This window comes from Halichoerus grypus, chromosome 14 (assembly GCF_964656455.1).
Source record: "Halichoerus grypus chromosome 14, mHalGry1.hap1.1, whole genome shotgun sequence".
Taxonomy (NCBI): Eukaryota; Metazoa; Chordata; class Mammalia; order Carnivora; family Phocidae; genus Halichoerus; species Halichoerus grypus.
The window spans coordinates 65,060,006-65,071,074 of NC_135725.1; the positions used below are offsets into that span (position 1 = coordinate 65,060,006).

The window sequence follows — 11,069 nt, forward strand, 5'->3', positions numbered from 1 at the left end:
CAGTGCCTAGCACATAATACATATTTTAAATATTCTAAAATATGTATTGTATAAACAGATGAAAAGGTGATGTTTTTATTTCTCACCATCTGGCACATCTGTATGCAGTATAAGCATCTCATGTCTGAACATGGCATTAAGTAACTCTCAAGCGATCTTCACTGACATACAGATCTGATCATTCAAAAAGATATTTGGCAAGAATTATCTGGTGTGCGAACAGTAATGTGAGGTTTTCTCTCCCTATATAATCAACCTAAATGACCAAAATAGAGAGAGTGGCTGGCCAGGCACATTGACTAATAATTAGATAGTGGAAACTTATGGAAAAAAAAAAACCAACTGAAGTATGAGGTATGAAAACTGCATTCTTTTTTTTTTTTTAAAGATTTTATTTATTTATTTGAGACAGAGAATGAGAGAGAGAGAGAGCATGAGATGGGGGAGGGCCAAAGGGAGAAGCAGACTCCCTGCTGTACAGGGAGCCCGATGCGGGACTCGATCCAGGGACTCCAGGATCATGACCTGAGCCGAAGGCAGTCGCTTAACCAACTGAGCCACCCAGGCACCCTGAAAACTGTATTCTTGACCTGGATTTCTCTCCTATAAAATAAATGATATTTAGTATGATTTCAGCTACTGATCTGTTCCATATTTAAAGTAGAGTTAAGGATGCACCTGGATGGCTTGGTTGGTTAAGCATCCGACTCTTGATTTCGGCTCAGGTTATGATCTCAGGGTCATGAGATTGAACCCCAGGTCTGGCTCCATGCTGGGTATGGAGCGAGCCTGCTTGAGATTCTCTCTCTTCCTCTCCTTCTGCTCCTCCCCCCCTCAAAGAAATAAAGTTAATAATACCTGTCTCTACTCACCTTTGAGGCCACTTGTGAAAATAAATGAAATAATATGATAGCTCTTTGAGGAAAGGTACTGTGTAACATGGTGTCCTAGTACAATAGCAAGTAAATGAAAGTTCATCCTCTGCCTGCTCTACAATCACTATTGAAGGTGTGTTTTATGAAAATTTAAGTGATATCTATGTTTTTTAAACATTTAATTCACTAAACATATATTGAATACCCGCTGTGTAGAAGACAACATATCAGGGCTCAAGGAGCATGACATGGTTTGTACCTTTAAGGTACCTTTAACACATGAAAAAATAACTCTACTTAAAAAAAATGTGATAAATACTTGTAAAAAATATTAGAAAGAACTGTCGAAACCTAGAAGGTGGGATAAGAGTGGGGGTTCAAAGATTTCCAACTATATTACTTTCCTTTTCTCTAATGGAGACAATAAAGCCATTCATCATATTTTCCTGGACCTAGAATAAATTGGCACATTGCAAAGCCTTAGTAAATACTTGTTGAGGGAATAATGTGGTAAAAGAGTAAACTGAAATTTCTACTAGACAGAGAAAGACCTTGATTCCTGGGGAAGCCTCATGCTTTATTACAGTCTACACTCCTTTGGGTCTTGTTTCCCAGGTAAGCCTCTTTTCTTCTATTTTTAGTTTATAATCTCAGATTACAAGAGCCATGAAAAATCTTGGCAGTGATAAGCCTAAATCACTGTTAAAAAAATAACATTTCCCACTTTAAATATCTAAATCAAAGCTTGAAGTGAAAACATATTTTTACATTTTTTCCCCTCTGGACTTTCAGCTCTTTTTAAAATTTATATATAAAAGAATATGTTAATTCTTGTCCTTAGGAACTATAAAGACTCTACATGATTTGGAAATGAGGCTGTACTAAACAATGGCCAAAGAAGAATTGTCCAGTCTATCTATGCCTTGTCTTTGGTTTGGTCACTCAGAAATATGTTATTAGCCATGATTGTTGTTGCTCACATTGTTTTTATCTGTGTATTCACCATCGTCTACCTCCCCTTCTGCATATGTTTGGGACCCCTTTTTCACATACCAATGTGCCGCATCTCTGAGACCTGATCAGAATACTGAAATTCTGTGCCTTATTGTCTTTTGACTGACATCACCCATTTGGTATGTTTCACGAAAATTTCCCGATTGCATATCTCATTCGTTGCTAGAGAAAATATTGGCTGGGTTTTTCCCTTCCACCTGTCTCATGATGAGATCCTGACCCATTCACCTAAGTAACTGCACATGATTCAGAGATCTTTTGAGAACCAAGCTGCTAGCTATTTCAGATTCATGTCTTACAAACTCATGAAATGCCTGTAATACAGGTCTTCAAAACATGGCTTCTATTTGCTTTTGCTAGAGTGTAGTTGCTCCCTGATGCTCTACCTGGAACAGCTTGGAGCTAGGACTGGACTTTTGACTTTCACATTCTTTTCTCTTTCTCTACCACTTGATTTACTTTGCTAGTCCTCTTCAATTTTATCTCTGTTCTTCAGTATATTAAATCACTTAAAGATACAAACACATTCCTTTTGGTCTCTATTAATCCCTCTCTTATTTTGTGGATTGATTTAAGTAACCAGTTAAATCTAACCTAAAATTATGTTTTGTCTAGAATGCCAAAAGAAGTTAAAAAGATAAATGACTGACTTGACCTATTCTTTACTTGGACTATGAAATCATCATCAAATTAATGCAATAGTTTTATCAATGGAACTCCTCATCCCCTGTGAGTTCCCAAGAAGGAACTTTCAGGGGGCGCCTGGGTGGCTCAGTCGTTAAGCGTCTGCCTTCTGCTCAGGTCATGATCTCAGGGTCCTGGGATCGAGCCCTGCATCGGGCTCCCTGCTCCGTGGGAAGGCTGCTTCTCCCTCTCCCACACCCCCTGATTGTGTTCCCTCTCTCGCTGTGTCTCTCTCTGTCAAATAAATAAAATCTTAAAAAAAAAAAAAAGAAAAAGAAAGAACTTTCAGATGGAAGGACAATCTATAAAACAGACAAACATGGCACCACTTGGCTGGAAAGTCATGGGAGAGTTGGGGTCCTTGAGTCTTTGGCCTCTCTCTGCTGTTGCAGTAGTCAGTGATATACTTCCACAGGACGCTACACTTTCTCGTAACAGTTTGAGAACCATTATATTTTATCATTGATCAACTATTCTGATGCCCTATGGGCTTATCGTTGGGAACCTAGGATACTGTAGAGTTGGAAAAGAACAGAAAACTTCCAGGGATTTTATTCCAGAGGCAAGCCTCAGAAGTGATTTAATTATTTCTATAATTGATCCCCTTTTTTTCTAATTTCTATAAAACAGAATTTGAAATTTAGGTCATGACACAAGTAACAATTTTGCTCTATAGATTATGAAAACTATCGAACTTGAGAAATTATCTAATGGTCATATTTAATAGCTTCTAACTCACTTGTTATTGACTATCAACACTGATGTATTGATATTTTTATATTTAGAGGTTATCACAGTATATTTCTTTTTTTTTTTTTTAAGATTTTATTTATTTATTTGACAGAGAGAGACACAGCGAGAGAGGGAACACAAGCAGGGGAGTGCGAGAGGGAGAAGCAGGCTTCCTGCCGAGCAGGGAGCCCGATGCGGGGCTCGATCCCAGGACCCTGGGATCATGACCTGAGCAGAAGGCAGATGCTTAACAACTGAGCCACCCAGGCGCCCCTATCACAGTATATTTCTATTTCTTTCCTCCAGCTGGTTACAATTCATGTTCAGTTGCTACATAGAATACAGTTGTGAGATAAACAAATTTAAAGTTCATAATTAAAATATTGAAAATGTCCAAAGGGGCAATGACATAAACAGTCCTAAGACATACAGGTTTTCTCAAGAACTCGGCCCATAATGAAAGCTCTTGGCTGTGGCTGAGATGGATGAATATCCTGGCATCAACACTTTAACTCCAAATTTTGTTTAACTTAATAATTTATTTTGAAATAAGACATTATGATGACCTTTTTTTTTTCTAAATCAGAGTGCTTAGAAAAATATAACCCTGAGAAGAATTTATAAAAAAATAAACCTTTGCAAAATACATATTTTCTCAAATATATTTATGTAATGAGATTAATCAAAAATAATTCTTTATCAGTTCTGTGCAGAATATGTTACCTATCACTTTTTCAAGGTTATTTTTATTTTTAAAAATCAATATTTCACTTTGTGAAAATGTTATGGAATGAGACATGATAATTAGCATAAATAGATTATTTCTGCAATGTGTTCCAAAGTACACAAAGTCTCCCTATAATCATCAATCTTTCATTTTAGGGAAAATGGTTGTTAGAGTTAACTAACTATAAAGCATAAGGCACCCATCCTGACCAACATATGAAGACATCAATTAACATTTGCGAATTGGCTGGATCAAGAGCCCACAATGAGACCCAACCAAGACATAGTTTATGTTCCCAAGGAATTTATATTCTAGAAGACAGATGAGGCAAGACTTTTAAGAATTTACTTTGCCTTGGTGACAATACCAAGAGAGATGCACAACTAATTACTGGGCATCTGTGCTCTTTAGCCCAACTGGGTAGGCACAGTTGGGGCAGGTGTTGGGGGGTTTGGGCAATTCTAAGAAGTACGTTTCTGTTCCCAGAGGTGGTATCAATCCAAAGCCCAACCTCGGCAATCATTCCTGAGATTCAGGCTTGGGTCCTTGCACAAAGCAGCCCACAAGAAAGCTGGCACCAAAAAGGAGAAGGCCATGTTCCAGCTAATGGTCACTCTGTCACCAAATGGGTAGCACAGTTTGATTTGCTGAATGCCTCTGAAGAAGCCACAGAGTAGAAATGTCTAAATCTCTCCAGGCAGCTCACATTATAGAGGCTGCCGGGAAAGTGCCTGTTGCTATTGTCTGCAAGGAGATGATGCTCTGTTTTGTAAAAAGGTTGAATCGTTGTTGGAAAATCAAACAAAATGAGAGATGCTATACATTGTCATTCCTGAAAAAAGAGTTTAAAAGAAAAATGATACCGCACAGATGGCTTTATTGTGACATTTATTTATAACAGCAGAAAAATATTTTAAAAAAACCACAAAAATTCAACCAGGGTGTTTAAGTACATCATGATTCATAACCCCAGGGTACTATTGGGCTGGTAATACAATGAAAATTATAAAAACTACCTAGTAACAAGGGGAAGTGTTCTTGAATTATATTATATGGACACATACAGATCATATGTTTTGTTTAAACTATGTTAAAAAAACTGAACGTCAATAGAGGCAGATAAAAAGGAACATAAACAAACAAGTACTGAACTTAAAGTCAGAAAATCTGGATTTATAACCTGGATTTGTCATTTATGATCTGCACTCGGGCAAATTAATCAGTTGTCTTGAACCCCCACGTTGTAAAATAGGTATAATGCCATCAACCTCATTCAAGACCTGTATCAACGAGGGTAAAGCGTTGAGTCATCTGCACAGTGCAGTTAAGACGGTGGGCTCAGGACCCGGCAGCCCGCTCAAACTCTGGCTCTGCCACATTTTATTTAAGGAACTGTAGGCAAGTTAATTAACTCACCAATGCCTCAGTTTCCTTACTGGTAAATGGGATGCATGGTCCTGGGGTTAAAAGCATGGATGTTGGAGCCAAATGCTTGAGTTTGAATTATTTACTGGCTTTGGCAAGTTACTTAACTACTCTGGGCCTTTGTCCCCTCATGTGTAAATGAAGATAAAACAGTATCTCCTTCATGAGCTGTTGTTTCAATGACATGATTTAATTTGCTTAAGTGTTTTTGGAACAGTGCCCGGCACACAGTAAGCACTTAATAAATGTTAGCTATTATTATTCAGAAAAAAAATGGGAAACACTTGAGTTAAGGCTGATTTTGAATTTGAATAGGAACTGAAAGGGAACCCAGATAAAACAATTAATATGTTACTGCAGTAGCAACATGGGGGGAATTTGGTCCTTGTTTTAGACTTTTTTATTGCTGCTGCAATTTTCGTTTATATCATAAATCATAATCTAAGATGGGGAAAAAGTAACAGATCTGCCCTATGTCCCATTCCCTGAGGCAATGCCTACTCAGTGGCTGACAAACTAATTTGTGTTGTGGTATTAATGGCTGGTAATGGATTAATATGTTACCCCTCCAAGGTAGTATATTTGCATTTTATTTATTTATTTATTTTAAATATTTTTTTTTAAAGATTATTTATTTATTTATTTGACAGCGCGAGAGAGCACAAGCAGGGGGAACAGTAGAGGGAGAGGGAGAAACAGGCTCCCCACCAAGCAGGTGCCCCAGTATATTTGCATTTTAAACAGGCATGTTACACCGAGACTGCCTCATGTGGATGATCAGATCCTTGGCACAGACTGGTGTGAGGAAGTTTTTGATTCAAAGGAAACTTTGGGCCCTCCAATTACAAAGCAAAAATTTCTTGTAAAAGTTTCTTAGTAAGGAATGACACACTGAAAGGAAAAATGTGATGATATCTTCAAGTCATCCCAAATGTTCTGTTATATCCTTAAGATTACCTCATGTTGGGGTCCCTGGGTGGCTCAGTCGTTAAGCATCTGCCTTTGGCTCAGGTCATAGTCCCAGGGTCCTGGGATCGAGCCCCACATCGGGCTCCCTGCTCGGCGGGAAGCCTGCTTCTCCCTCTCCCACTCCCCCTGCTTGTGTTCCCTCTCTCTCTGTGTCTCTCTCTGTCAAACAAATAAATAAAATCTTAAAAAAAAAAAAAAGAATACCTCATGTCTTGGTGTTTGAGAAACGCACCAAGGACAGCTCAATTCTAGAGGGCCCCGAGGCTGTTCACATGGCTGTGGGCAGCCTTGTCTGATCAGTGAAGCCGAAGAGAATTGGGAGAGCATAGCAGCATCCTTCCATACATAAAAACAGAACCAGTGCCCAGATTCACTGGATTTGCCACTGCAGAAATCACACCCACCCTTTGCCCTAATTGCCCCTCTACCCCCTTTCCCCCATCCCAAAGAGAAAAGCCTCTTTCACAGAGTGACCTAAACTAAATTGCTCTGCCCACAAGACAAATATCACCCACGACTTTGTGTCTATAAAGTTATGTCACAAATATTTAAATGATCAACGGATGCTAGCTCTAGTGCTCACTGAACTAATTGTTGGAAATCAGCTTCCCTAAAGCATCCTGAATGTGTTCCACAACAAATATATGTGGAGTGCCAGACATGGGGGACTGAGTAGAGAAAAAATCCAATTTCTTACACAGTTTTCTTTCTGAAAAGAGTTATTTCAAGAGTTTCTGAAGGTGGACTTCTTTGTGCCTACAATGAATCAGTGGCAGCCATCTGCATCCAGCAAACATGCTGTTTGTCCTCTCTTATTCTGTTTTCCCTTTCCTCACAGCTGTCACCCACTAATATTATGGTCCAGAGAACCCACAATGCTGCCAGTTGCCTCCCCTGAGAACCGCAATGTACCTGCTAAGGACACCCACTCCAGTTGCTCTTAAAATAATCCAACCCTGAGGGGACAGACTTGTTCTGAGTTCCATGCAAGCTGATGAAGGAAGAAGATCTATTTGCTCCTTGGCTGTGACCTCACTGTATCATCAGTGCCCTCAAAGCAGCTCTCCTTGTCTCCAAAAGTCTCATTTGAATGGATGAGTATAATTTTGGCCATCCCTCTTGACAAAAACCTCATGAAGACAGGTGTGTGGCTGTCAGTCCTCTACCCTTCCAATAAGAGATAGTAAACACAGGCCTAGGAGCCCGCTGGGGACTTGTTCCTCCCCTCGTCATTCTCTCACCACTTCTCTCTAGAGCAAACTCCCTCATTCTCCAGTTGCAAAGCAAAGATTTCCCATATACATCTTGGTAAGGAATGACACACTGAAAGGAATAATGTGATGATATCTTCAGTCACCCCAAATGTTCTATTATATCCTTAAGAAAAACCCATGAAGGACTAGAGGTGAGAAAACGGAGGTCAGATCGACTAAGAGAACCCCAGCTCTCACGCTCAGGCAAAAGCTAAGTCTAGGTGTCAAACCAACAATTACCCATTACTTCCAGAGTCCTACAGTGGTGGCTGCTAGTGACGACTTTGGGTGTTGATGCCATGCGGAGCCTGTTGATGCAAAGGAAGCATCTGTAAGCTTCCTGTCAAACAAATGAAATCTCTGGCACGATCCTACAGGTACTAACTTTTATTTTCAGTGTTTTAGAGAGTATGGTGATTCTGGTTCTTCTATTTTGGCCCCTTGCCCCACACTCATGTTTTGGACTATCAAGGCTGGGTCAGAAAATAATCTCAGGGACAGGCACTGCTCTGGGCCTAGAATCCTCTCCCCTCTTTGTCCAATTTCTATCACTGGCCTGTTACTCTTTTTTTTTTTTATTTATTTGACAGAGAGAGAGCACAAGTAGGCAGAGTGGCAGGCAGAGGGAAAGGGAGAAGCAGGTTCTCTGTCGAGCAGGGAGCCCGATGCGGGGCTCGATCCCAGGACCCTGGGATCATGACCTGAGCCGAAGGCAGCCGCTTAACCGACTGAGCCACCCAGTCTGTTACTCTTGGATCCAACCTGTGTGCCATTGCAACTCTGTTGTGAGGATAAAGCCTTATAAGGGAGACTTCAAAGTTCTTCGTGTAAACTGATCTCTTGACACTAGCCCCAGCAATCCTTCAGAAACACTGAGTGAATTCTACCCTGGGACCTTTGGAGTAAGGGAGTTGTAACAATCACATGAATTTAGTAAGGAACTCTCTTGACTCCATAAATGCTCTCTCAGCTTGATCTCCATGTCCTCTCTCCCCTCTACACCCCAAGCTAATTCTGTTAGAAGGGATGTCTTTTTTCTTTTTTAAAGATTTATTTATTTGAGAGAGAGACAGAGAGAACACAAGCAGGGGGAGGGACAGAGGAAGAGGGACAAGCAGACGAGCCTGTCACCAGGCTCGATGCCAGGACCCTGAGATCATGAACTGAGCCGAAGTCAGACGCTTAACCAACTGAGCCACCCGGGTGCCCCTAGAAGGCATGTCTTAAGAACTTTAGCCCTGAAGGAAATCACAGCTAATTACAAGGTAAGAAGAATGAGTAGTACTTGATAAATCTACTGGTTTGAACAAAGAGATTGACCTGTGTACCGAAAGGAAAGCATAGGTTCTTTTCTCTAAAATGTAGAAATGCTGATACATTCTTATGGGGATAAGTATTATTTTTTTTAGAAGGCAGATTCAAGATTTCAAATTAAACTTTTTTATATGCCATGCTAGCAGGTGGAATTCCCTTGACTAAAATGATATTGAACATATTTTTGAATGGATATGTTCACCTTTTCTCTACATATATTTTTTAAGATTTTATTTATTTGAGAGAGACAGACAGAGATATGGAGAAGAGAGCATGAGCAGGGAGGAGAGGGAGAAGCAGACTCCCCTTTGACGTGGGGCTCAATCCCAGGACCCCGGGATCATGACCTGAGCCGAAGGCAGACGCTTAACAACTGAGCCACCCAGGCACCCCTCTAAATATTTTTTCTTAACCAGCTTGAACAGATAGACAATCTTGGTAGTTCTGGTGAGCTGCATAAACATTTGTAGTTTTCAGTTTAGAGGTAAACTTCATCCATTATAAAGACAACCATTCCAATTAGCTAATTTCCTAGGAATTTCACCTTAGGAATATACTCAACCTTTACTGATTTATCATCCTCTTGACATACTTTTGTGTTCTACTGGGAGTCCTCCTTTTTGTGGCATCATTGCCTTTAATTTATTTTATTTATTTCTACATGGCCTAAATAAATGTGGGATGTGCACATTTTAAAGAATCCTCATTTACATAAAAATAGGACGAAGACAAAAATATTCAGTGCTATTCTTTTCTAATTATTTTATAGTTTAAGCAATGCATTCTTTAGGTATCCTGCCTTGTTACTATGGCATTTGTAAATTCTGGAATTTTCCTGTGTTATTTACCTTTCCACTATTCTGTAATTGGTGGAGAATATTAAAGGAAAATCTTTTAGATAGGCAAAAAAAAAAAAAAAAAAAGAAACCAATAGGGGCACCTGGGTGGTTCAGTCCTTAAGCATCTGCCTTCAGCTCAGGTCATGATCCCAGGGTCCTGGGATCGAGCTCCGCATCAGGCTCCCTGCTCAGCGGGAAGCCTGCTTCTCCCTCTCCCACTCCCCCTGCTTGTGTTCCCTCTCTCGCAGTGTCTCTCTCTGTCAAATAAATAAATAAAATCTTAAAAAAAAAGAAACCAATAATAACAGCCAGTTATTCTGCTGTTTGAAATCAAGAGGCAGCCTGAAATCTTTAGAAGTGAAATCATATGCTTTTAAGGAATATTGTAAAATATTTTTGCTTTCATCTCCAAAAGGTATCCATCTACAAGTTTTTCATTTTGTATGACCCTGTTCAATTCTACTTTGCATTTAAGCCTTTGTTCACAGCTGTGGGAAATCAAATCAAAATCAAAGCCTCTCAGGAGAGGACAGGAAAGATGAATGTATAATCTGTGCAGGGGAGCCAGGCCAAGGAACTTGGCAGTTCTGCTACTGAGCCACACTCTCTCGCACCTCCCCATCCTACCGTGCCTCTGCCTCTCATGCAGTCCACGTTTTTTGCTGCTTTTTTCTAGACAAGTACTGTTTCTTTTTGAGGACTCGGCTCAGGCGCTGGCTGACGCACAGGGAAGTCTTCCCTGGCCTCCCACATCTGGCTCCGGGCTCTCCAGTGCCCTGTGCTTCCTCCATCACAGCAGATTTCTGTGTCCTCTGATTGCATCTATTTCTCTGTCTTCTCCCTTAGAGAAGTAACATTCTGATGGCCTGGCTGCTTTTCATTGCTGAGATGCCAGGCCTAGACGAGTGTCTGTCATGCCTGGTTTGAGTGAATTAAATGAATATGGGCAAATAACCTCTTGCTCTTAGAAGGGAAGAAGGGACAGAGTTAGGGCTGCATGTTTGACTTCTGGAACATTTTTTTTGTTGTTGTTATGGTAACAGATCATAACAGAAAACCCTTTAGCTGCTGTTTAGAATCTTTCCATGTTTAATATATGTTTAATACATAAATGTTGGGAAAGAGAGGTCTCCTGATTTTCTCTTTTCATGTCAGGGCTCAGGCATCGGGAAATGTTTGAGATAGTTGAGAGTAACATGGAGCAAAGAGCACATTGTTGTCAGGAGGCAAGCTGGTG

The 11,069-nt window shown here is 40.2% G+C and overlaps 1 pseudogene; it reads right to left on the reverse strand.

Moving 5' to 3' along the window:
• Positions 1-1,791: 1,791 nt before the first annotated feature.
• Positions 1,792-2,227, reverse strand: LOC118518881 (single-stranded DNA-binding protein, mitochondrial pseudogene; annotated as a pseudogene).
• Positions 2,228-11,069: the final 8,842 nt, after the last annotated feature.